This window comes from Triturus cristatus, chromosome 1_2, assembly GCF_964204655.1.
Source record: "Triturus cristatus chromosome 1_2, aTriCri1.1, whole genome shotgun sequence".
NCBI lineage: Eukaryota > Metazoa > Chordata > Amphibia > Caudata > Salamandridae > Triturus > Triturus cristatus.
The window spans coordinates 17,649,978-17,675,670 of record NC_140580.1 but is presented as its reverse complement, the minus strand read 5'-3'; the positions used below and the strand labels follow the sequence as shown (position 1 = coordinate 17,675,670).

At 44.1% G+C, this 25,693-nt stretch overlaps 1 pseudogene across 1 annotated transcript in view; it reads left to right on the top strand.

Moving 5' to 3' along the window:
- Positions 1–25,693, top strand: part of LOC146866653 (serine/threonine-protein kinase 38-like) — a 659,816-nt pseudogene that overhangs the window by 203,227 nt on the left and 430,896 nt on the right. The window contains exons 9-10 of the transcript XR_014966481.1: positions 5,755–5,908; positions 6,243–6,351. The product of XR_014966481.1 is annotated as a serine/threonine-protein kinase 38-like (transcript). The remainder of the gene's footprint in view (positions 1–5,754; positions 5,909–6,242; positions 6,352–25,693) is intronic.

Sequence of the window (25,693 nt, the reverse complement as noted above, 5' to 3'; positions counted from 1 at the left end):
GTGGACGTGGTGGACTTGGTGGTGGACATGGTGGTGGTGGTGGACGTGGTGGTGGTGGACATGGTGGTGGGCTTGGTGGTGGTGGATGTCGTGGTGGTGGACGTGGTGGTGGTGGACATGGTGGTGGTGGACGTGGTGTTGGTGGTGGACGTGGTCTTGGACGACTATTGGGGTAGGAGGGTGCTGGCAGAATGCAGAAGGAGAGGAGGATCTCGAAGGGGGCACATGGGAGAGCAGAAAGAGGCCGAATATTAGAAACAAAAAACGGCGAGTAGATAGAACACGAAACAGATTTAACGGGGTGGTCCCTTCTTATAGCTTATGTGAATGTTCCTTAGCACCCTGTTTTTAGTAAACAGGGGGACCATGGGGAGATTAATTGATTAATCACGCATGATGATCGCGTGTGATTAATTGATTAATCACGCATGATGATTTAATGCGGAAGCTGGTGGTGTTCGAGTCATGGCGTTGGCTTACCAATGTGTGATTATGGGCAAATTAGTTGATCTCCCGTGCCTTCTAAAAGGCAATGTGTTCCTGTGTGAATGTGCTCTTGTGTAATGTAACCTGGTGTCTTGTAAAGGTCTCTACTACTCTTGAGTTCAGTTTGCGCTGTATGAATATGCTAAACAAACAGCCAGCAGACCTTGTAGAGCAAAAACCTGTTGTATCCGTTCATGTAGCCCACACACAGCAATGAGGACTCTGTACAGCTCAGTACTGCATTTAAAATTTAAAGCGCAATGCTCCATTAATAAAAAAGAACACGTTGTGCCTGCAGTGAGATTGGCTCACAAAGAAAAGAAACAAACGCGGTTCCAAAAGTGAAAGAGGACCGTGCTGCAGCCGGAGCATGGGGATCTCTTGTCTTTATCGGGCCATGTGTTTCTAATAGAAATCATCAATCACACCATGTATAGGGTAGCACGAATTTGAAAAATGTAAGGATAGTGCACAAACTAGTTTTTGGACGAAAACCCTCACTCACCCGAGGGTGACACGCTTCATCATTGGGTTCCTCCAACACATGGGGACCGCAAGGTACCCCATGTGGGCTACAACTTAACCCCTAGTGGGAAGGAGCTGGAGTGCAAAGCACGTGTAGGATCTCCCAACTCAAAGGTAAGGAGGGGCAGAGTGCAAAAATTAAACGGTGATTAAAAACTACCTACTCAGGGGCACCAACTTTTATTCTTCCTCCCAAAAAGTGGTAATATTTAAAAAGCAGGTGAAAAAGGGTTAAATATATATACCCTTGTTCTAATTAGGTCGACATGTTTCAGTCATAATGACAATTAAGTTCTGGGCTTTCTTCAGGACCTATGGACCTAAGTCACTCTGCTAGCAAAAAGTGCAAATAATTATATAAGGTTTTCATTATTAAAGCCACAATACTTGACCAACCTTGTCAATCCTCTTTAGTTGATAGTCAAAGGGCTCTAGACTTTATCATTGTAATCCCACTCAACCGTCATCAGAGTCACTCACCTCTGTCGGTTTCTCAAAATCCGACTGGGGCCTCGTATGTGTGAGGAAACACATGGCCTCGTAAAGATAAGAAAGTGCTTTGCGACTGCAGCAAAGCAGGCCACCTAGTCCGGATCGGAGGCGAAAGGGCGTGAATCCAAACCCCTCATTTCCAATGACAGGCCACCGTTTAGCATAAACGGTGATGCCAGCCAATGGAAATGAGAGGTGGGGCTTCAAGCCCTCTTCTGAAAGTCCTCCTGAACAACAAATCTCGCCGAGCGGGCAGCGCATGCGCTGCCACGCTAGGCAAGACCTAAAAATGTATGTCTACAAATACCGCAATGCTTTGGGAAAACAGCACACCGGAGGCTGGAGCACACCAGAGGCTCATTAAGTGAACCGAGCAGGAAGCGGTGACTGTGGTGCTTTAAATATTGAACTCTCACATGCCTTTGAAAATAGAGAAATGTTCTCTGAAACGCGTCAGGAAAGAGACAAGCAGTGAACTGGGAAAAAAAGCCTCGGACTAAAATGCTTGCTTTACTCTAAATAAATGTGGGAGTTCCAACTTACCTGTATGGAGTGCGGGCTCATTTGCAGGGCAAACTTTGGATGATTTATACACGGCAGGTCCAGCCGTGGAGTCGACGCACCACCCTGAAAAAGAGAAAGGGATCGTGTCTTGGAATTATGCCAGGAAATAAACGACAAGCAGGTATTTACAAAGCAAAGTGAAAGCAGGACTTTCAGTCTGTGTTTCTCTGTTAAAAATTATGCTTAATACAGAAACCCATTGGAGGGTAATAACTATGCAAACACTACAAATACCGAAATGCTTTGGGAAAACAGCACACCGGAGGCTGGAGCACACCAGAGGCTCATTAAGTGAACAGAGCAGGAAGCGGTGACTGTGGTGCTTTAAATATTGAACTCTCACATGCCTTTGAAAAAAGAGAAATGTTCTCTGAAACGCGTCAGGAAAGAGACAAGCAGTGAACTGGAAAAAAAGCCTCGGACTAAAATGCTTGCTTTACTCTAAATAAATGTTGGAGTTCCAACTTACCTGTATGGAGTGCGGGCTCATTTGCAGGGCAAAGTTTGGATGATTTATACACGGCAGGTCCAGCCTTGGAGTCGACGCACCACCCTGAAAAAGAGAAAGGGATCGTGTCTTGGAATTATGCCAGGAAATAAACGACAAGCAGGTTTTTACAAAGCAAAGTGAAAGCAGGACTTTCAGTCTGTGTTTCCCTGTTAAAAATTATGCTTAATACAGAAACCCATTGGAGGGTAACAACTATGCAAACACTACAAATACCGCAATGCTTTGGGAAAACAGCACACCGGAGGCTGGAGCACACCAGAGGCTCATTAAGTGAACAGAGCAGGAAGCGGTGACTGTGGTGCTTTAAATATTGAACTCTCACATGCCTTTGAAAATAGAGAAATGTTCTCTGAAACGCGTCAGGAAAGAGACAAGCAGTGAACTGGGAAAAAAAGCCTCGGACTAAAATGCTTGCTTTACTCTAAATAAATGTGGGAGTTCCAACTTACCTGTATGGAGTGCGGGCTCATTTGCAGGGCAAACTTTGGATGATTTATACACGGCAGGTCCAGCCGTGGAGTCGACGCACCACCCTGGAAAAGAGAAAGGGATCGTGTCTTTGAATTATGGCAGGAAATAAACGACAAGCAGGTATTTACAAAGCAAAGTGAAAGCAGGACTTTCAGTCTGTGTTTCCCTGTTAAAAATTATGCTTAATACAGAAACCCATTGGAGGGTAACAACTATGCAAACACTACAAATACCGCAATGCTTTGGGAAAACAGCACACCGGAGGCTGGAGCACACCAGAGGCTCATTAAGTGAACAGAGCAGGAAGCGGTGACTGTGGTGCTTTAAATATTGAACTCTCACATGCCTTTGAAAAAAGAGAAATGTTCTCTGAAACGCGTCAGGAAAGAGACAAGCAGTGAACTGGAAAAAAAGCCTCGGACTAAAATGCTTGCTTTACTCTAAATAAATGTTGGAGTTCCAACTTACCTGTATGGATTGCGGGCTCATTTGCAGGGCAAACTTTGGATGATCTATATATATATATATAATAAATAACATAAAAGTAAATGCAGCCTTTCATAACCAGAGCTGAATAATGCTGTAAGAACTCTCCTGTATACCACAAATAAATTATGCAATATAGGCAATATATCACAAAAAATAGGAAAGAGAACAGCAGTAAAGCATGTTTGAAACTGGTTTAATGCTTAGCATTTAGCCCAAAACCTCAGATAGGACTGAAAGCATTAACAGCTCACAGGCTGCATTGTAGAAAGACACAGCCTAGAAAGGCTAGAAAGCTAACTCTTAGCAACACAGAAGAAACTGGCACCGTGCTTTTAAGGCAGCCATGACCCCCAGCCTCCCATCATGCCTCTGGGGTGACAGTTGGGTCAGTTGTTCTTTCCGGCTCCTTCTGTCAGGACCCTGGTTACACAGCTCCACTCTTTTCTGGTTTTATTCAGAAATTTTTCACCTTTTTCAGAAAAATTTTAACTTACTACGACGTCTTTCATCAAGTCAAGTAAGGTGTTGTCTTTTTCTGATTATTTTTGGCATTTTTTTACCACACAAAATGCCATCCCTTTTTGATCCCTGCCAGGTCAGACTCTCATTCGGTCTGTATTCTTTGCCTACCTAAGGATCATGTCCCAAAGGCTTGTCCTCATTGCCAGACCCTCTCTAAAAGAACTTTTAAAGATAGAGAGAGGATTTGTCTCTATGGATTGGTGGAGAGGGCTTCCAGAGGCAGGTCTCCGGTAAGAAAAGGCTCCAAGAGGCCTAGATCCTCTTCTAGACCCTCAGCGTCGGGCTTGGCGCTGAGGAAACAGCTACTGGAGGGGCATGCAGCAAAGAAAAGACCGTTGACGGCGGGCTCGCCGTCGAGAGAGCGCAGACATGAAGGTATGTCATCGACATCGAGAGTCCGTCAACCTCCGCCGTTGTCAACCCGGCGACGATCGGCGTCGAGGAGTTCCAGTTCACCGCTGGCTTCAAGACGTCGATTGGCTTCCAAGAGCCAAAGCCCTCCGCCGACGTCAACCAGGCGACGATCGGTGTCGAGAGTCAGCAGACCTCCGTCGACATCAATCGGACGTTCGGCGTCGAGAGCTGGTATCCCTCCGTCGCCGTCACATAAACGACGTTCGACGTCGAGGAGAGAGAGTTCTCCGCCGTCGCAGACCAGGAGGCGATCGGCGTCAAGATCGAGACCTCCGACGTCATCCTGACGACGTTCGATGTCGAAGTCAAGAAGCCCTCCGCCGACGTCATTCCAACGTCGTTCGGCATCGAGAGCTAGCAGCCCTCCACCGTCGTCAGATCATCGGCGTCGAGGAGAGTCAGCCCTTCGTTGCCGTCGAGGCCACATCGCTCGACGTTGAGACGAGGAAGTATTCACCCACCATCAAGGAGCCATTCGCCGTTGACGCATTCGACGCCGAGGAAGACGACGCCGAGACCACTCCCTGAACCTGGTCGAACGACTACAAGATCTCGTTCGACGTCGAGAGGGCCTCCGTCGCAGCGGGATATACGCTCGACGTCGAGACCACCTTCACATAGATCTAAGGAAGGTTCAGTAGTCTTGGTGACGGAATCAGCATCAAGGCATTCCTCTTTTCACTCTTCCAGACGCCCTCACTCTCCATCTTCGTCTCCGGAACATCAGAGGAGGTCACGACAGAGATCCCTGTCGCATCACACCTCTTCGTCGATACATCTGTCTCCCAGATGGCTTTTACCAGTGCATCACTGGAGTAAGACTCCGGCGGGAGCAGCAAGAAGGCAGGAGGAGTACACAAGCCCGGTTCACAGGTCCCCTCTGCAAAGATTAGTCCAGGAGGTGGATAGATCGCCTTCGTCGGTACGCCACCACCGTGCAGGTAGATCTCAGGAGCGTAGGCCGCCTGCGTCACATCACCACAGAAGGAGGTCTCCCTCATGGTCATCTTCCTCCATCCATTCATCTAGGAGGGACTACTTGCCTACTCTACCGGACAGCCCTCAGTCGTGAGTATCCCCGATAGATGATATTAACACCTATCAGGATGTGCTGCAGAGAGGGGCTCAGAAGCTGAATATTGCAATGTCCACTCCCCAGGTCGCAACTACAGTGATCTTCGAGACGCTGCACCAAAGATCTGCCTCGCGTCCGTTGCTGCCTCTGGTTCCTGGCCTTATGGAACCAGTAATGGACATTTTTCTGACCCTCAACGATTAAGGCCGCTCTGGCCAGAATCCTGAAGAAATACAAGCCGGCGGATACAGACCCTGTGTTCTTAAAGGCGGATCCACCTGCAGATTCTGTCATAGTTGCAGCAGCACGTAAGACACACGCGGTGTCGGCCCATGCGTTGGTCCCTCCGGACAAGGAGAGTAAGTCACAGGACTCTTAGGGGCGAAAAGTTTGTGGCTCGGCAGCCTATTCTCTCAAAGTCTCGAGTGCAGCGGCCTTATTAGGACCGATCCTTATGGGACTCTTTGGATCGGTTCAAAGAAAAGCTGCCAAAGGAAGACCAGAAAGACTTTGAAGAGATCGTTACGGAGGGTTCCTTGGTAGCTAATCAGATGATTAGCACTGCAGCGGATGGTGCCACGCTATCAGCACATTCGTATGCACATGGAATTTGTGCGAGAAGGTCCGCCTGGCTCAGGCTTACAGCCCTTAAACCGGATGCTCAGCAGAGGATCCTAAACCTGCCTTTTTCAGGTTCTTCATTATTTGGCTCCCACACGGATGAAGAAATGGCTCGGATGAAGGCCGAGCTGGACACTTTGAAGGCGGTGGGGCTAGAAAAGAAAAAGGAGTTCCGAAGAAGGTACAGGCCCACCCAACGCAAGGGATTCCAACAGAGGGTTCAAACCCCTCAGTGGTCCCAAGGCAAGAACCAAGGGCGATCGCAACTTCAGAGTCGAAAGTCTACCAGAGGTAGAGGGAGTAGCCAACAACAATCCTCCTCCACCACTCGACCTACAGGAAAACAGAGCTTCCTCTGACGCCGTTGCCCACTCCAGTGGGAGGAAGTGTTTCGCAACATCTGAGAGAGTGGTGCAACATAACGAAAGATCGTTTGGTGCGCAATATACTGCGCAATGAATACGCACTACGTTTCCGTGTGTCTCCGAAGGACATTCCTCCGAAAAAATCTCGTCCTCACCAGCTAAAATTACTACGTCAGGAAGTGGTGGCGCTTCTACGAAAAAAGGCCATAGAAAAAGTTCCCATTTCCCATTTCGCAGCGAGGGAAAGGAGTATACTCCAGGTACTTCCTTGTGCCAAAAAGAGATCAGGAGCACAAGTTCAGGCCAATCCTGAACCTGCGGTCTCTAAACAAGCTCATTTTAAAAGAAAAATTTCGCATGCTGGCGCTTCATCAAGTATGTCCACATCTGCAAGCAGGGGACTGGATGTGCTCGGTGGACCTCCAGGATGCATACTTCCACATTCCTGTGACTCCTCGTTATCGCAAATTCCTGCGATTCATGGTCGGCAACAATCACTACCAATTCAGAGTGTTGCCCTTCGGGCTAAAATCTGCCCCACGAGTCTTTACCAAGTGCATGGTGGTGGTAGCGGCAGCTCTTCACAGAAGAGGGCTGTTCGTATACCCATACTTGGACGATTGGCTCTTGAAAGGGCCATCTCCTCAGCAGGTAAAGAGCGACTTCCAAGTGTGCCTGGCTCTGCTTCGCAAGCTAGGCCTGCATGTAAATATGGAAAAATCAGTTTACCAGCCGACACAAGTGATCCATTACCTAGGCTCCGTCCTAGACACAAACCTAGGAAAAGCGTTTCCTTCAGAGCAGAGACTTTTATCAATTCGGCAGAAGTGCGAAGTTCTTCTCCAGACCACTCGCCCAACGATCCGGCAAGTAGCGTCCCTATTGTGGTCAATGGCATCTTGCATATTCCTCGTTCCCAACGCCAGGCTGAGAATGAGGCCTCTACAACAAGATCTGGAGGACAAGTGGGACCAGACTACCGGTTTCTGGGAAGACCGGGTTGTGCTTTCACAAACAGCAAAGACATCTGTTCTGTGGTGGACTCGTCCACGGAACCTCCTACTGGGTGTCCCTTTTCACCAACCTGTGCCCACACAGTCCTTGGTAACGGATGCATCGCTTCAAGGATGGGGGGTGCACATGGATTGCCTGCAAATGTAAGGTCGGTGGTCTCTCAAGGAACAATCCTACCACATAAACATGTTAGAGCTGCGGGACGTGCATCTAGCCCTGAAAGCTTTTCGGCCTTCGATCATGTCCAACTCAGTCCTCGTCCAGACAGACAACACGACCACCATGTATTACCTCAACAAACAGGGTGGTATGCGCTCTCGTCCTCTCTCCCTGGAAGCTCAAAAGATATGGTATTGGCTTCTAGCCCGAGGCCTCACCGTCACAGCAGTGCACCTTCCAGGGGAGCGAAACGTGCGAGTGGACGCGCTCAGTCTGCACTTCGAAGATCAGCCAGACTGGGTGCTAAACGACGAGGTAGTGAAAGACGTTTTCCGTCAGTGGGTCAAGCCTTCCATAGATCTGTTCGCAGACGATCTAAACAAAAAATGCCACGCCTTCGCCTCCAGGTTCCACCATCCGGGGACGAAGGGGAATGCTCTTTTGATGGACTGGTCCGGAATATTTGCTTACGCGTTTCCTCCCCTGCCTCTGATACCGAAGGTGGTGTCCAAGCTCATCCGGTCCAACATGTCAATGATCCTGATAGCCCCGGACTGGCCTCGACAATGGTGGTACCCGGATCTGTTACAACTGTCGGTGCACCCCCACAAGAGGCTGCCGTGCAGGTCGGATCTGCTAACCAAGATGGACGGGAAGATCCTACATCCCAACCTTCCCTCACTGAACTTGGCAGCTTGGCACCTGAGGTCCTGCAATACGGACATTTGAACTTGCCGCAGGACTGTATGCGCATACTAAAGGAAGCAAAGGACCTTCTACAAGGGCTTCGTATTCCTTTAAGTGGAAGCGATTCTACCTGTGGTGCACTCGTAATAACTTTAATCCAACCACAGGGCAGGAGGAGGTTATTCTGCCTTACCTCTTGTTCTTGGCTCAATCAGGGTTGAAATATTCATCAATCAGAGTACATTTAGCGGCTATTACGGCCTACAGAAAGTGTCCAAGCCAGCCTTCCTTTTTTCAACTGCAGGTGGTCAAGGATTTCCTACAGGGGTTGAAGAAGGTTTATCCCCCCATTCGACCTCCTTCTCCTCCTTGGGAGTTGAATCTGGTCCTTTCTAAGTTGATGGGTCCTCCTTTCGAGCCCATCCATAAATCCACGCTGCAACATTTGACATGGAAGACCGCTTTCTTAGTCGCGATTACATCAGCACGTAGAGTAAGCAAAATCCAAGCGCTATCTTCCAAAGAGCCCTATACTGTCTTTCACCACAACAGAGTAGTATTGAGGACTCACCCTGCTTTTCTGCCAAAAGTGGTATCTGATTTTCATATTAATCAAACGATTTCTTTGCCATCCTTTTTTCCCAATCCCGCAACTCCTGCGGAGAGGTCACTCCATTCATTAGACCTTAGGAGGGTGCTTAAATTCTACCTAGAGGGAACTAAGGTCATCAGAAAATCAGACCAATTGTTTTTAAATTATGGTTCCATGAGAACAAATTTTTAATTTATGAATGATTTATTATATTTTTTATTTATTTATTTTACAATATGCTACCTATGTATATAATTATAGATTTACTGTATCCTGCCATATGGAATGGCTCAGCTTTTTATTTTTTTATTTTAGGTATAGTTGAACAGCATAGTTAATATCTTCTATAAACCTCGAAACATTGTTTTTTTTTTTAAAGGGTTTTTGACCGTGCGCGCACCGTACGCGTACGGTACGTGTACGGTACGGTACGCGTACGGTGCGTGCACGTGGCTTGCATGCGTACGTGCTCCGTGTGTGCATGCGTACGTGATTTACGTGCGCATGCGTACTTCGTGCGTGATGCGTACGCACGTGCTCCGTACGCGCATGCGCGCGTGTTCCTTTCGCGCATGTGCGCGTGCTCCATAGGCGCATGCGCGCGTGCTCCGTATGCGAATGCGCGCGTGCTACGTACGCGCATGCGTGCTTGTACTGTGCGCGCACCGTACGCGTACGGTGCGCGCACGGCAAGTCATGTGATCAAGAAACAACACTTTTCATTGGTTTATAGTAGTTTCAGGTCATGTGATTAAGAAAAAACACTTTTCATTGGTTTATAGTAGTTTCAGTTCCAGAAACTTCTAACACCACACCCACTCCCCTCATTATTACTTCTGATTCCCTGGGAGAAGGAGCTGAGCAGCTTTTCTAGTACTTCAGTACTTCAGAATGGCAGAGCAGCAGTCATCTTCTGGGAGTGAGCAGGAGACCCTTGTGAGACAGAGACAGAGGAAACAGAAAGACTCTTTTATATGCTAATTTTTTACATTTCCACTGGGGCAGAAGAAAGTGAATGCTCCCAAAGTCACCTGCACTCTTTGTGATCTTGTCTTATCAAGAGGAGATCCTAAAAAGAAATACTCTTTTAGTATCTTCACTATGATCAGGCACGTTAGAGATGTACATCCTGTGGCTTATGCTCGAGCTGCTAGAGAAAACCCTCCAGCAGGTCAGCCGAGCACATCCGCAGCAGCTCAGCCGAGCACATCATCGGCAGCTCAGCAGAGCACTTCATCTGCGGCGTCAGCTTCACCTTCTTCGGTTCCTCTGGATATACACCCTCTGTTTGAGAGGGTGCATATGCGGTGCAACTTGTGTCATGCTCTTATCTCTTATGCGGACACCAGCATTCCGCTAATAGAGAGGAAGATACAGCAGCACACGTGTGACACCCTATCATTTTTGCCATGTCTTTTTTTTCCTCTGTCCCTCAATTAACACAACGGCTCTTTTTAGAGCCACCTAACATCTAAACACTTACATTTTTTTTTTAATTCTATTTTTTTGTTTTGTTTCCCGCCGTGCGCGCACCGTGCGCGCACGGTACGCGCACCCCACGATTTTTTTATAAAAAATAAAATGTTTTTTTCACCCTTCATGGTCCTTCAGGGACCTCCTGACAAAAGCTAGGGGGTCAGGAACTCTGTACCCTACCCCCTTTTCATGTTTTCCACCTTTCTTGTAAATGGAAACACACATTTCTTTTTTTTGCATATTTTAACCCTTTCCAAATGATTTCTACCCCCAACATGACTTCTGCCTGCTAGCATAGCATTAAATCATGGAACACTGGTGTGTGCAGAGACGTCAGAAGTTCAGCACATAATGTTTCTAATCCAAAGAGCAATATTGCTTAACTTTTCAAACCTAACAGCAAATCCAAAGTAATGTTCTGTGGGAACACATTTTTCTGGACCAATACAAAACATGCTTTTAAAAATTTAAACATACAGCCTAGTTTTTATTGTAGAATGGTCTGAAACAGCCAATGAGTTCTTTTTATTAAAAAAAAAAGTATATAAGCCTCCATTTTACAACTACCTTTTCATTTTGTCATTCTACTGAAAGACATCTTCAGAGTGCATCCAGGTCTCCTCCTCACTCCCTCAAATACACTGCTGTTCTACCATTTTCAAGTAAAATTGATTGCTGCTCACCTCCTTGTCCCAGGTAATAAGAAGAAATAGTGAGGGGAGTGGCTATGGTGTATGAAGGTTCTGGAAGAGAAACTACTATGAACCAATGCTTCTGAGTGCATCCAGATGTCCTCCTCACTCCCTGAAGTAGATTGCTCTTCTGCCATTTACAACTAAAATTGATACCTGTTCTGCTCCTTGTCCCACGAAATAAGAAGAAATAGTGAGGAGATTGGCAAGGCATTTATAGAGTAGACGGTGTACATTTCACAGATGAAGGGAACAGAGTCTTCCTCTTGATCTTTAGACTCTGCATCAATACTTACTTGTAGGTACAAAAAAACACTCAATTAACACAATGGCTCTTTTTAGAGCCAACCAACATCCAAACACTTAAACTTTATTTTTAATTCTATTTTTTATACGATTTTTTTGTCACATCTATATGCTTCCCCTGCGCAGGTGTACAAACTGCAGCCATGCACCGGCGCAGGCTCCCTTGCACCATGGTTCAAGGATGCCTGCGTGGTGGGGAGATTGTTCTTGTGCAGGTAGGGACACCTTCCTGCACAAAAACTTATCAAAAGAGGCTTTTTCCGCTTTCAATGCGTGCTGTAGAATGGAGGACGCACTAAAAGAGGTAAAAACGAGGAGAAATAAAAACATTTCTCCTCGTTGTGCCTCGCTACGCCACCTCTAGGGTAGCATTCACACGCATCTCCAGAGTTACGATTTCTCATAAACCTGGAGATGTGTCTAGTTCTTTGAGTGTTGCGTGGGAACACCCACAACAACACCCATGGAACGCCCCTTCAACGCACAGTGCTGCGTGTGAAGTGGCTGTATTTATGTTGAAAGGAAAAGTCACGCAGGGTGGCTTTTCCTCTCCTTGTAAATATGGAGGAGCTCCCTGCGCCACCAGTACGTTATGAAAAGTGACATAGTGGTGGCGCAGGGGCTTTGTTAATTTTCCCCAGAGATGTTAAGCAAATTAAGGGTAAGACAGACAAAGGGAGAGAGACAGAAACAGAGACAGAGAGCAAGGAACTGAGAAGGAGTAAGGCAGTTAGAATGACGGAGACACATGGAGACAGGGAGAGATACATGGTTGAAGGAGGCAGTAAACCTAGGGGAGTAGTAGAGAAGGAGTGAGGGAGTTACGAAAGAGCAGTAAAGGAAGAAGAGAGAGAGAAGGGGAATGAGAAAAGCAGAGTGAGGAGAAGTGAAGAAAAGGGAGCATGAAAGTGAAGGGCTGAGAAATACAGATATTTCAAACTTACCTGACCAACAAAATAACTTAATTATAAATAAATGGTTTTTTTTAATTGCTAGAAAAAAGGATTACATTTCCTAAATTTTCGTTCTCGATCTGAAAAAAAAGAAAAAAAGTAGTAATATTTAACAATACATTTTAGAATACAGTACACATATTTCAATATTTAACAAAGTAATTTTTTGCCCTTTGTGTGCTGTTTTCAGAATATATTGAATTTCACTGCAAATTGTGAAATCAATTGCATTCATCACTTAACAGCAGGCGAAAAAATTAACAATCTGAAAGATTGTTTAAAAAAAGACCTGAATCTCTACTCAGTAAAACATACCTTGATAGAAATGTAACATATATATTAAAAATATCATCTAAGAACAATAACTATTTGCAATAAATAACGTCTGTAAATTTTGTTGCTTAAGCTCATAAACCAAAATAATATCTGTCAAAGAAGTCCACAATAGAAACAGTTACCTTTCCATGAGGCGAAATGGTAATTTTTAAATGCTTTTTTGGTGAAATATCCAATGGTAATCCTATAAAATCGAAATAATGGTTTCTTCAGATGCTGCAATTTGTATCTAAAATTTCGGTTTTAGAAAAATTAAGTAGGAATTTGGTAATTCTGCAGGCAAACGTTGCTTGAAAATCAATTGTGAATCTGTAGAAGCCATCTTTTTTGTATGATACCAAATGCTGTAAGCTTCTAGGCCCTGCTAAGTTGACATGGAGAGCAGTGCACAAAATGCCTGTACTTTACCATTCGCTTCAGAGACACAGCTTTTGTAACACACGGTTCGATCAAGAATAATACAGAAGATGCTCATGTAGACACAGACATTTCAGCATAGCACATTTTGTAATATGTCTGGGACATTCTATTATGTTGCAACTATTAACTGAAAAAGCACCAGACCTTTATCTTACATTACAGTGGAAAGTCCCAGAAGCAGACCTAGGTCACGCAGTCTGCAACAGTACTTTTCGGACCTTAAATGGTATATAACTATCTAGGCCCTTGCAAATTGGTCAAATGAACTATGCTTAATTTGTGCTACGTATGTGATGATGCCGTATCCTTTGTGGTTTTGGCTTATAAAAGCTATCACCAATGTCACATCTTTGGGCACTCAGTGACTTTGCTGGGTGCCCCCGTGCTGCACGCTAATCTATTGTTGGTTTCTAATAAACGCTGTTATCTTACCCTTGACTGAGAACTGTTTGAGGTGGATTCATTTCTTGCTTTTATTTCAGATTCCACATTTGGTGGAGAATGCAGCTTCCAGACCACTGGCGATTTCACGGACTGGCGGCCTGGACTCCAGCTTCCATCAGGGTTCGGAGACGTGTGGATGAAGGACGATTTCCATTTGCCTTCCTCTCTCCTCCGCCTCCCTTGGAACGCTGGGGGACTGTCTGCCCGTCTGTTGACTTCGCTTTGCCTCTGGCTCCTGCTCCCTTTTCCTTTCTCTTTCTCTCTCTCTCCTATGTCAAGGGTAATATGCTTGTGCCCGGGCGACATATATAAGGTCTGCTTCCCCGACTTGTGGGACACCTCAATGGCTATCATTACGCCTGTACTTATCACTTTCTTCTGTGTTCTTTTTGTGGCTCTTGTGATTTACTTTGCGGTCTGTCATCATTCGGATGTGGACTGAGTTCCTGTATTGTGTCTGCCCCTCGTTAGAGGATGCAGACAGGCTTTCTCCTCTGGTTCCGTGCGTAGCTCTTGATCTCTGACATTGCTGCCGCTCTCTGCCTGAATTTTTACATGTGCATTTTTGCTCTACCGTTCAGTTCCTGGTCCGGATTCCCTCCCCACCTGGCCGGTGACAGCGCCCTTCTGCAGGTTCCCAGCACGCAGTGACTCCCTGGTGCCAGGCAGCACCTGGCTGATGGCGTGCCGAGGAGGGCGACCTACTGCACCCCCCTGTCTTGCTAGCAGAGAGTCCCCGGCCGTTGGGGGGGGGCAGGACATTCACGGATTTTTCCCGTGGACTTGAACAGAGGTCGGTACGCTTTGCCAGACTCAACAGACGCCGGTAAGTTTCCTTTGGGAGTTATGTACTCCAGTTTGGGTGGTAGCAGGTAGCTCCTCGTTTTAGAGTTGTAGCAGTTATGCTCCCCAGGTTTTGGGTGGTAGCAGTTAGCCCCTCGTTTTAGAGTTGTGGCGGTTTGGCTCCCCAGGTTCAGGTGGTGGCGGTTTTGCACCCCTGACAGCGCGCATCCTGTTTGGTACAGGTACGATATCGTGGGAGTGGCGGTCCCTGGACTGCCGCTCTTTTGGTTGCAACGGTTTCTTAGGGCGCCAGTTCTCCAGGTCCCTGTACTCAGGTCTGGGCCAAGTTGCCTCACCTCAGCGCCGCTGGACCCGGGTACCCAGTGGGGCGCTGCCTCCTACTGGACGCCTGAGGCGGTCTCCAGCTGTGCCTAGGGAATTTCCTAGGCACAGGGGGGTGGAGTATCAGTTGACCTATTTGTTGTAGTTGACCTGTTTGTTGTTGTTGATTTATTCGTGGTTGCTGATTTGTTTGTTGCTATGGGAATTCCTTGCATTTTTTTGTGTACTACATAGGCCTCTTATATATAGTGGCAAGGTTTGGTTAGGGTTCCAGAGCTTTACTAGTCTCTGTATGATGTTATCTCTTCTTTGGGTATTGTGACGCTAACACCACTAACATTTGACGCTGCTAATCTGTCTGACTGCCCCATATCAATTGTTCTGTACGCCATCGTTCAATAATAATATACAGGGCAAGTGACCCTCTGCGTCCTGTCCCTGAGACCTCTTGACGTAATAAAAGTCCCCCCGTTACTATTTTGGGATTAGAGTAAGGGCAATACACATACTCTTAGTACACAGCCTCTTTGACAGCGCTGCGCGCAGGGATGTGTTTTGTTTCATATGTTTGCCTGCACTGCATGTAGAGTTCACCACCCTGCACTATCTAGTGGATTGCCTGACAGACTCCAATTCCGCCTAGCCGTTATCCCAGCTTATGGGATAACGGAAGACTGCAAGGAGGCGGAATTACTAACCTTCCTTCCGACACTATTCTGTCACCTTTTCTTCCGTTCATGGGACGCCAGTATTTAGCACCCAGAACTATTTCTCATTCTCACTTAAAACCGCTTGGGTGAACTTGAAGTAACTGATCTGTCTGTTTGCCTGACGAATGGCTCCCTCTGCTATCACATCAGCTGGAGAGTGGCTGAGAAGAGTATGATCACGTACGTTAACCCACTGTGGTGGTGTCTGTCCATTGTCCGGCGCGAGGCCCCCACCCATCTGTCCGGTGTGTCTGCCCTGTCCCTGTTTAGCGCTTGCACGCAACACACTGCACACTGACCTTTCACAATGGGAAATTCACTTGGTAAATATAAATTAGATAGCAGTCAGCCAGCCCCCCCGAAAGACTCCACGGTGTACAATGTGGCCCTAAGCCAAGGACTTCACTCCATATTGTTTGTATACAAATGGCATGACATGACAGCTAGAAGACCGGACTTACAGTTCCCGTGTCAGGGAATGTAAGACATAAAAAAATTGTTATATTTGAGACAGATGTTGAAACTAAAGGGAATGGAAGATTACGGTGTGGGACTAGTTTAGGGGAAATAGTTGCCGGAGATCAGCCGGTTCTGGTGCACTGCCTCCTGATGGATACCAAGGGTGGTCTCCAGATGTGAATAGGTGCCCACCTACTCACAACAAGGAGGGTGTTGGTGTTGGTATTGCATTATATGCATTAATTTGAAGATCTGTTATTGTATTGTGTGCATTTATTTGAAGTGCTTTTATTTAATTATAGGGTTTGTTTTGTAATACTCTAGCAACAGAGCTCTTGGACCCTGAGCTTGCACAACAAATTTTGGGCAGGCCCACTCTATCATCAGTAAGGGGTTGATAGACATCCCTTCAGTTAGATTAATGTACATGAGTGAGCACGCTTCTCCTCTGTGAGGAAGTGGGAGGCGCGCTGAAGTGTGTTTACCCTTACCAGTGCAAAGTAAATGTGTTTTTAGAGAGGATACATTGTGCGTGCTAAACACATATTTATGCACTGGTATTCTCTACCACAGGGGCACAACCCACCGAGCTGTCCCATGATGAGCAGACCTTTTGCAAATTTCTCGTGCACAAACTCATAAATGGGGAAGTTAACCAAATAGAACTTTTGACAGGATGTTTCAAAATACTGCTTCTCTTGTAACTATGGGACAGGACGCAGCCTATGCACCTTTCAATTTCTGCAGAAAGAAAAATAAGCTGTTAAGATTATGCACAGAAAAATAAAATACAATACCGCGTCTTAATGGGCTAAGGTCCTGAGGCCCACTGTGCTTCTAAGCAGAAAGCTTTGGCCCTAAGACTAACACAGAATAAGGGAACAGCCCCCCTCTCTCCATAATATAGTTGCGATGTTGTCAAATTTACGTTCCCTGATTTCTTTCCAAGTGCCCACAACGCACCACGTTGATAATGCCCCTGTGAAATGTGCCCCCTCCACCTGGTGAAAAGGAGAATAAAGTGGAATTTGTACATGTCTCATGGTCCAGAGCAGATCTCATGTCCTTTACCAACGTATTTCTGAAATTACATGTAGAACAAAGAAGAGGGTACATAGAACTAATGAGACAGGAAGGGAGACAAATAGATGGAAGGCAACGCCTGATAATTTTGTAGAGTAGAAAGAGTGAGAAAAAAAATAAAATATAAAGCAATAGTTACTGAGAAATGGCCAGCACGGCCTTTGATTATATGATACATTAAGGGGTTAAAGAAAACTCTTGTGGACTGGCTTTGAAATAACGATCGTGGGCTGGCCACAGATTCTGGGCATTGCGCCAAGACTACACCACACACTACAACAGTTTTCTGTGGGTATAAACAGAACTGGTTATACAAAAAAAATATGTATTCTTCGCAGCGGAGAATGGAAGGAAATGCCAATTCTTAAGGGTATATTAACAAAATAGGATTGAATAACTGTTAGAAATTATTATTGTTTAAGGTTCATTTAAAGATTGATGAAGGGAAATGTTATTTTGTGTATATGCTCTTTAATAAGTTTTGGTTCAACATTTTCAGATGCAAGAACGTCATAGAAAAGATGTGTGTTGTACATGTCTGTTTGGTGTCTTGTCAATTGACATTGTGAGGGCCAGAGTGATGCTATCCACGGGTCCCCCACCCCATCTCCCAGAGTGATTTACAACAGGAGACATTTGCTATTTTAAAGGACAAAAGATTCCATTACATTGCGCAAAGGCTACTTAATTAAAAAGCAGGGGGAACAGAGGACCCTCCTGCCAGTGATCAGGTTATTTCCGTGCATTGATAGGTATTGTCCCTGTTTCAAGTGCTGGTTTTTCGAAGTGTGCATTTGAACATATTAGCTATTGAGCTAAAAGATGAATGATCTGGGTGGCCTGGGTTCCCATTATTAAGAACGATGTAAGTTGCTGAGATGAAAATGAAATGCCCAGGATAACACAATTAGGTCATGTTAGGTAGCTGGCTTGTTTTCCCCATTTCTCACTCCACAGACGGCAGCCTAACATATAACGTCACCATCCTCACAAGCACATATAGAATAGCACTGGGTATATTGCGCTCTTAAAGGGTTTTGCCTAATTGAATGGAGCAAGGAGACGTACTATGTTATGTATGCATCTAGAAGAAATGTTGTGTATGTATATTAATGTTTTTCATTTCTAGGTTCTTCAGAGTTGCAGGATATATAACAATTTATACTGTAAGGGGAATGCGCTAAAATGCTTTTGAAAGCAGTGCATTCGCCAGGGGCTACAAAGGATTGGACAAAGAGTAGTGATATTATGTTTATTTATTGTTCTTTAGTAATGAGTATATGCCAATGCAGAAGGATAGTGCGCATTGAATGACTGTGCTTCGTATAATGATGTTTCAAGGATACAATGTGTACAAATTTATTATGTCTTTTAATGTACAGGTGCAGTCTTTAGGGGTGTTAGTGAATAGGTGTCCTGTGACAAACACCACTTGTCCCTTTTATGCCACGCAATGCGGCGACAAATTATGGCAGCAATATCATTATATAAGATCTCTAAATGAGCATTTCTGATTATGCCAGGGCTCCTTCCATAGTAGGGTTTGAATACTAACTATTACCTTATGCTGCCACGTTCCACAGATCTACATACAGAGGATGGAGGTAATGGTAGGAATGCTGAGACAGGTTGGATTTTTACTCCTGAAAATGGCAGACATAATACTTCTTCCAAGGTTGGCTAAAAGTGGATGGAGGAAAAGTGTGCTTGCAAACACTCAGATTTTCGCATGAGTAGATCTACACCTGCATATTTGCTCATGATTAAATGCAGTTCACAAATATTTTCTAGGAGTACTATTTCCTGTCCTGCTTCTGTAAAGTCTTGTGAAATAACCACAGATGTATATCTGCACTTAATCAGAGTACGTGGGTGCACTTTATTTCATAACCCAGCCCCTAATTAGGTCTGGCATTAACAGTGACCTTCTGTGTTTATCAAAATGTTGTCTCTTTCCCTCTCTCTCCATGAGGGGATTCCTCACACCCACAGGCCAACAAATATAACATGCACAGTTGATCAGTGGCTTCCTCCAAGCATTACTAAGACCAACGACAGTGGCTATAATAAAATGTGCAGCGCACACATCATCAATGGAATATGTATCAAAGGGCAACACATTTATTGATGGGGAAGAAAAGACAATAGCACTGACAGGCTGCCAGTTAGCAATGGTACAAATAACAAGCAGCGAGAAGAATACTAAATATAACAGTGACTCAGTACACTCTGACCCAATTTATATTAAGAGGAAGGTAGGGGAGGATGAAAAAGAGAAATGGGCCAAAGGAGGATGTGTGCAAACAAAGGAGGGGTTATGGACAGGGCCCAATGGGAAGATATGCCTGCCCTCAGCAATGCTTCCTTCTATCACATGCCTTTTTTCACGATCTCTCACATGTTGGCCGAGATGTCATGAATCAGACTGTTTTCCCAATGCTGGTACAACTCCAAGTTCCGCCAAATAGCAGAAAGACTTTGCAGGCAATGCACTGTTTGCGCACAATACAATACTGGAAAGGGCACACCAACTGCACATGGTCATTTCCCACCTCCCCAAGACCATTTGAAAGCCTCCAGATGGACTTCATAGACATGTCCCTCACCCACAAGTACAAACATGTGATGGTAATTGTGTGCATGTTCAGTAAGTGGACCGAAGCATACCTAACGGAGAACTGTGATGCACATACGGTTGCCAAATGCCTCCTACAGGAACTTATCGCATCGCTTTGGAATAAGATTGGAAAAATGTGTGCATCAACTGAACTTTCAGGGGTAGGTGCACTACCACTAGCCCTGCTGACTATGAGGAGCACGCCAGATAGGGTACTGCAGGCTCTTCCAGAGGCAACAACTCCACTGCCACATGACCTGTAGCCTGGTGACTGGATCTGGGTAAAAGCCCACACCCAACGGCACTGCTTCCAGCCAAGGTGGAAGGGACGTCACCAGATCATCCTCAGCACAGTAACAGCAGTGAAGTGCCAAGGGCTGACATCCTGGATCCACAGCTCCAAAGCAGACGGACCAGACAGCAGAGAATAAGCTGAGGCACCTCGCAGGTACAACCTTCGATCCACCACGCAAGACAAGAACAACAGGAGATAGAGGCAGACACCTGCTCGGGCAGGCTAGGCCTCCAACAGAAAACAGAAGACACCAGAGGCAGTAACATAATGCGCACAACAAGCCCAGGCCTCTGGGTATCATCACTCCAAAGACGTCTGTACCAGCTACTTTCCAAGGGAGTGCCAACTGTCATGTGCTAGTAACCTCTGACAGTACACCATCAAGGCACCAACGTTTTCTTCTAAATGGTTGACTGGTGTCTGTACCAATAGACCCCTAGGAGGTGCATCACCCGCTAGTTAGATATCAAAAACAAGGCTTTGGAACATCAAAGAACTGAATTGAACACTTGGTTAAGGGTATGTAACTACCTAAGTACACACCAATTACGACAAATGCCAGCAACAAGATCTGGAAGGCTTAGATCTATACAAGTGAGGGTAGAAGAGTATCAACTAATAATTCGTATTAGGTTATTGTGTCCTGGAATAAAATTAAATAGTGTGCTGGAACTAACTGTGCCAAATACTCCGCTATTGAGTGTGTTAAGAGACCTGATCTTGCAAGACATCTCGTTCCCCACTTTTTTGGACATCAAACAATAGCACAAGAAATAGCAGACATTTGACTTGACATTTTGGATTGCGTGATTTATGCAATAGAAGAGATCTGATCTGGTCTTATCAGAGACATTAACTAAAAAGTGAAAGAAAGGAACAATGCCCAGTACAAGAAGAAGGGACAGAACATGGCCATCAGTGTTAGGAGCCATATTGACACCAGTCCCAGGGAAAAAGTGACTGCACTGATAATAATATTTGCAAAAAAAAAACAATAGAAATACTGTTCATCAATGGCCGGCAGGGAGGTGGGGGGTTAGAAGATAGTGATTTGGTATCAGATGGGGCAATGTAGAAGCCATCTTTTTTGTATGATACCAAATGCTGTAAGCTTCTAGGCCCTGCTAAGTTGACATGGAGAGCAGTGCACAAAATGCCTGTACTTTACCATTCGCTTCAGAGACACAGCTTTTGTAACACACGGTTCGATCAAGAATAATACAGAAGATGCTCATGTAGACACAGACATTTCAGCATAGCACATTTTGTAATATGTCTGGGACATTCTATTATGTTGCAACTATTAACTGAAAAAGCACCAGACCTTTATCTTACATTACAGTGGAAAGTCCCAGAAGCAGACCTAGGTCACGCAGTCTGCAACAGTACTTTTCGGACCTTAAATGGTATATAACTATCTAGGCCCTTGCAAATTGGTCAAATGAACTATGCTTAATTTGTGCTACGTATGTGATGATGCCGTATCCTTTGTGGTTTTGGCTTATAAAAGCTATCACCAATGTCACATCTTTGGGCACTCAGTGACTTTGCTGGGTGCCCCCGTGCTGCACGCTAATCTATTGTTGGTTTCTAATAAACGCTGTTATCTTACCCTTGACTGAGAACTGTTTGAGGTGGATTCATTTCTTGCTTTTATTTCAGATTCCACAAATCATTACACAGTGTCCAGCCTTTTTCACATTTTAGATAAACTGTGTAATGGCCAGAAGTTATAGAAGGTCCATCATGGAAAATTATTGCAACTGCAACAAAAGTTTTTCCTGATATTGATAATTGATTTCCTGTAAACTTCTTTATTAAAGTGTCCAATTTTGTTCCATCAGCTCTACAACGTTGCATCATTAAAATTACATACTGTCCATATTTCTTTAACCCCTTCCCCGCTCATGACGGAACCGCTCCGTCATGAGCCACGGTTGCCGTGTGCTCATGAAGGAGCGGTTCCGTCATGCCACGACCGTTGGCGGCCGCTCCGCCCACGCGGCGCTGTTTCCCCGCCTGTGCGGGGGGACAGCGCAACTGGGCGGAGTCATGACGGAACCGCTCCGTCATGAGCACAGCTCAACCGTGGCTCATGACGGAGTGGCTCCCTCAGGAGCACAGCGCCACCGCGCTGCCCCCCCGCACCCCCCAGCGCTGCGGCGGAATTCCCGCCGCAGCGAAGGGGTTAAAAATAACGTTGATAACATTTCTGATTTACATTGAGAACATTCCATGTTGTGATTTGCATCTTTAACTAATTTACTAAAAGTCACTGATTTACTCTCTGGTAATGTTAAATATATGAACCTTTCAGAATCAACATTAGAGCTGCATGTGTTCAAACAGTTTTCACAACTATGTTTCCATTTATAAGAGAGACCAAACATATTTTCTATTTCTACCCCTTCATCTTCCAGTACCATAAGCATATACATTAAGAATTCCTGTGCATCTTGCTGGACATTTTGAGTAAACTGTGTACATCCTGAACATACATTTAAAAGATTTCTAACATCAGAAGCACTTTCTATTTTAGTTTTAGCATTACTCAGCTTCTCATAAAGAAAACTCAGCAGAGAACAGAATCTTTTTTCATGATTTAGTATTATCTGCTCTTGCAAACGTTCAAGATAAAATACAACATTCAGCACTACATTAGCGTAGCAGTTGACGCCAGAGCTATTTTCAGAATGACAACCAACAACCTCTTCAACATTGTCCTTTTTCTTTTTGCTTGCAATCACATCACTCTCCTTTTGTTTTCTCTTCTGTACATCCTCATTACAGATATTCTCAATTCTCCTTTTCCGACAAACAACACGTTTTTCAAACACAGGATACTGACCTAAATGAGGAGCATAGCTTCTTCTTAATCTATTATATTCCTTTACACAATTTGCATCAGCACTAACTTTTGACTCATCAAAGTCTATCATGAATAAACCAGATATTTTTTTCACGCGTGACAAAGCAACATATGCCATACCTTCTTTAAACACACTAGATCCAATGTTTACAAAAGCACTATCTACAGTTAATCCTTGAGATTTGTGAATAGTTACAGCATATGCTAGAGAAAACGGAAACTGCTTCCTACGTACATATAAGTCTTTCACAAGCAAGAAACGAACTGAACAACGACTAATGTCTTTAACCTCTTCAATCTGATCAAATTTTATTTTTAAAAATTCGATTCCATCTTTTTTCTGGTAATTAACAAAACCCACAACTTTACCCATAGCTCCATTCACTAAACCTTTTTCTACATCCAAATTACGTCTTAAAATTACTCGACAGTTCATACATACATAAAGATTCTTTTCTAAACCAGCTGTTTTCGATATGTTTTTCTCTAGAGAATCCAATTTAGTTGTCAATTTGCTTGTCAATATAATAGTTATTCCTTCATGCTGTATTTTATCCTCAGCTTCCAGTTTTACAATCTCTTCATTTTCCAATTTCAAAAGTTCTTGATTGAATACAGAGCATTCATGTAGTGTTGGCATTAAGCAGATTACAGTATTTTTTCCAGCAATTTTCTTGTATATTTTCTCTGGAACTATTTGTTCTGTTGGAAACAAATTACATAGCAATCGACTCTGTAAAGCTGTTCTGCCATGTTCTGTGAGGAGTCCAATTCTGATATCTTTGAGAATACTTGCATAATCATCATCATTTGCTTGCCGCATATTGGTAATGAGTTCTTTGTACTCAAAGTATGTCCAAATATTCACATTACCTATTCTTCCTAACAACTTTTTCGTGTCTTCATGTGTAAGAGTATGAAATACTGGTTGTCATTTAACTGGAGTGAGCTGCAGTAGATCCCCAAAAACTATAACATGTTTTCCTCCAAATAGCACGTCATAGTTTGTCTTTAGAATTTGTTGCATTCTTAAATGCACAAAGGCAAAGGCAAGCATTAAGTTTGATACCATGCTTACCTCATCAATAATGAGAACTTTCATTTTTTTCAATACTCTTGAAACTTCAAAACATGCTTCTCCTGTTAGCTTGTGGTATTGTATTTTGTTCTCATGCTCTACTGGTAACATTAGCAAACGATGGAGGGTAATTACTTATATGTTATATGCTGCTAACCCAGTTGGAGCAGTAACAACACAAGACAAAGTTGAATCAGTTTTTTTCTGTAGGTAGCTTCTAATTACTTTAAGATTTTTTTTTCCAGTTCCAGCTTGTCCACTCACATACATTCTGATTTGTTCAAATGATGTGCATGAGCACTCTTTATTTTCATGTAGTAATCCATGATCAATTTGTTTTGTGACTTCCTCATAAATTTGTTGTTGTTCATCATTCAGTTGCTGTTCCAAATTTGGTAAGTTTATTAAATCTTCCTGAGCTTGATTCATAGCTGTTTCCACTTCAGTCATGGCTATTGCAGCTTCATTTTCTACGATAGGGGATCTTGACTGAGCGTCCCTGAACTTTGACTGTCTTGAGAACTGTCTCTAGCTACTTCAGCTGCAATTGTTGCTTCTTGTTCAATTTCTTCATTTAACATTTGTACATAAGTTGTGAAAGTACTGCATTCTATGGTATCTTTGCATGCATTAAAGGAATCTTCATAGCTTTTAAAATGTCCAAGTAATTCATCCTCTGAACGCCATGGTTTAAACAACTGTAAAAGTGCTAAGTGGTAAAATTCCTTCTTGTCAGTAGTGTCGCAACTCAGCTTTCTGTGATTAATCAAACTTCCTTTTGTTTGTTTTACCAAACATCCTTCCTCACCAATGACTTTATATTTACCATTGTTGATGTCTTCTGTGGTATTCCGTTTAAAAATGTAGTTCTGCAGCACTTCATAGAGACACATGTTCTCAAGATGATGACTTCTCTTTGGGTAATATGTGTCCAACATGTTTGTTCTTAAAATGTCTGTACTTTCTGGTTCGTACTCTGCTAAATATTCAATTTCTCGAATAGATTTCAATACCCGATTTCGCATTCTAGCAAGGCCTAAACTTACCCAAATTATTCTTCTGGATTTGGAGTACAGACTTGCAGATGATAACCTATCTGAGCATTCGTAAGAGCCAATTTCTCGATGCGATAACATCTTTAAACTGAAACTGTATAGCTTTTTACTGACAGTCTTCTCGTGAGAAATCTCTTCCCACATTTCTTCCAATTCCGTTTTCTCAGATTTAGTGATGTAAGATGTGACATACCGAGCAACAGCAATAGAATTGTCAGCTACATACTGAATATCCATGTTAGCATTCCACATGGATAAAATGACTGGGTTGTAGTCATTTATATATTTTGACTCTTCTTTTCTTCTTAGGTTGTAGGTATTTTTAGGCGATTTTCTTGTAATAGTATGTCGCACAGCTGACAAACTGTTTACTCTTCCTTTTGAAAGAACAGGTCGTGGAAATCCAAATCGACATTTTGTGTAGAATTTATCTTTACTCTTGTACTTTCGTCGACAGTATTTTCCACACCGATGACTTTGGAAACGTAAAACTTGCTCTTTTAAGTTTTTTTCTTCTGTGCTTTTAGATATAGCACATGTTGCATATCCTTCAATGAAAAATAAAACTGCATCATCAGAATCTGTTCCAAATTTTGGGGCATCCTTGATCCACAACAGCATATGAATATGAGGAGCACCTCTTACTTGGTACTCTTTTCTCCAAAAGAAATCCACAACTTCTCCAAGAGGTGGATTTTTTTTATTGCAGATGAAGGACATCATAGCCTCAAATCTATGATTGAAATATCTGCAAACATTAACCGGATCCAATGAGCACAATTCTCCTG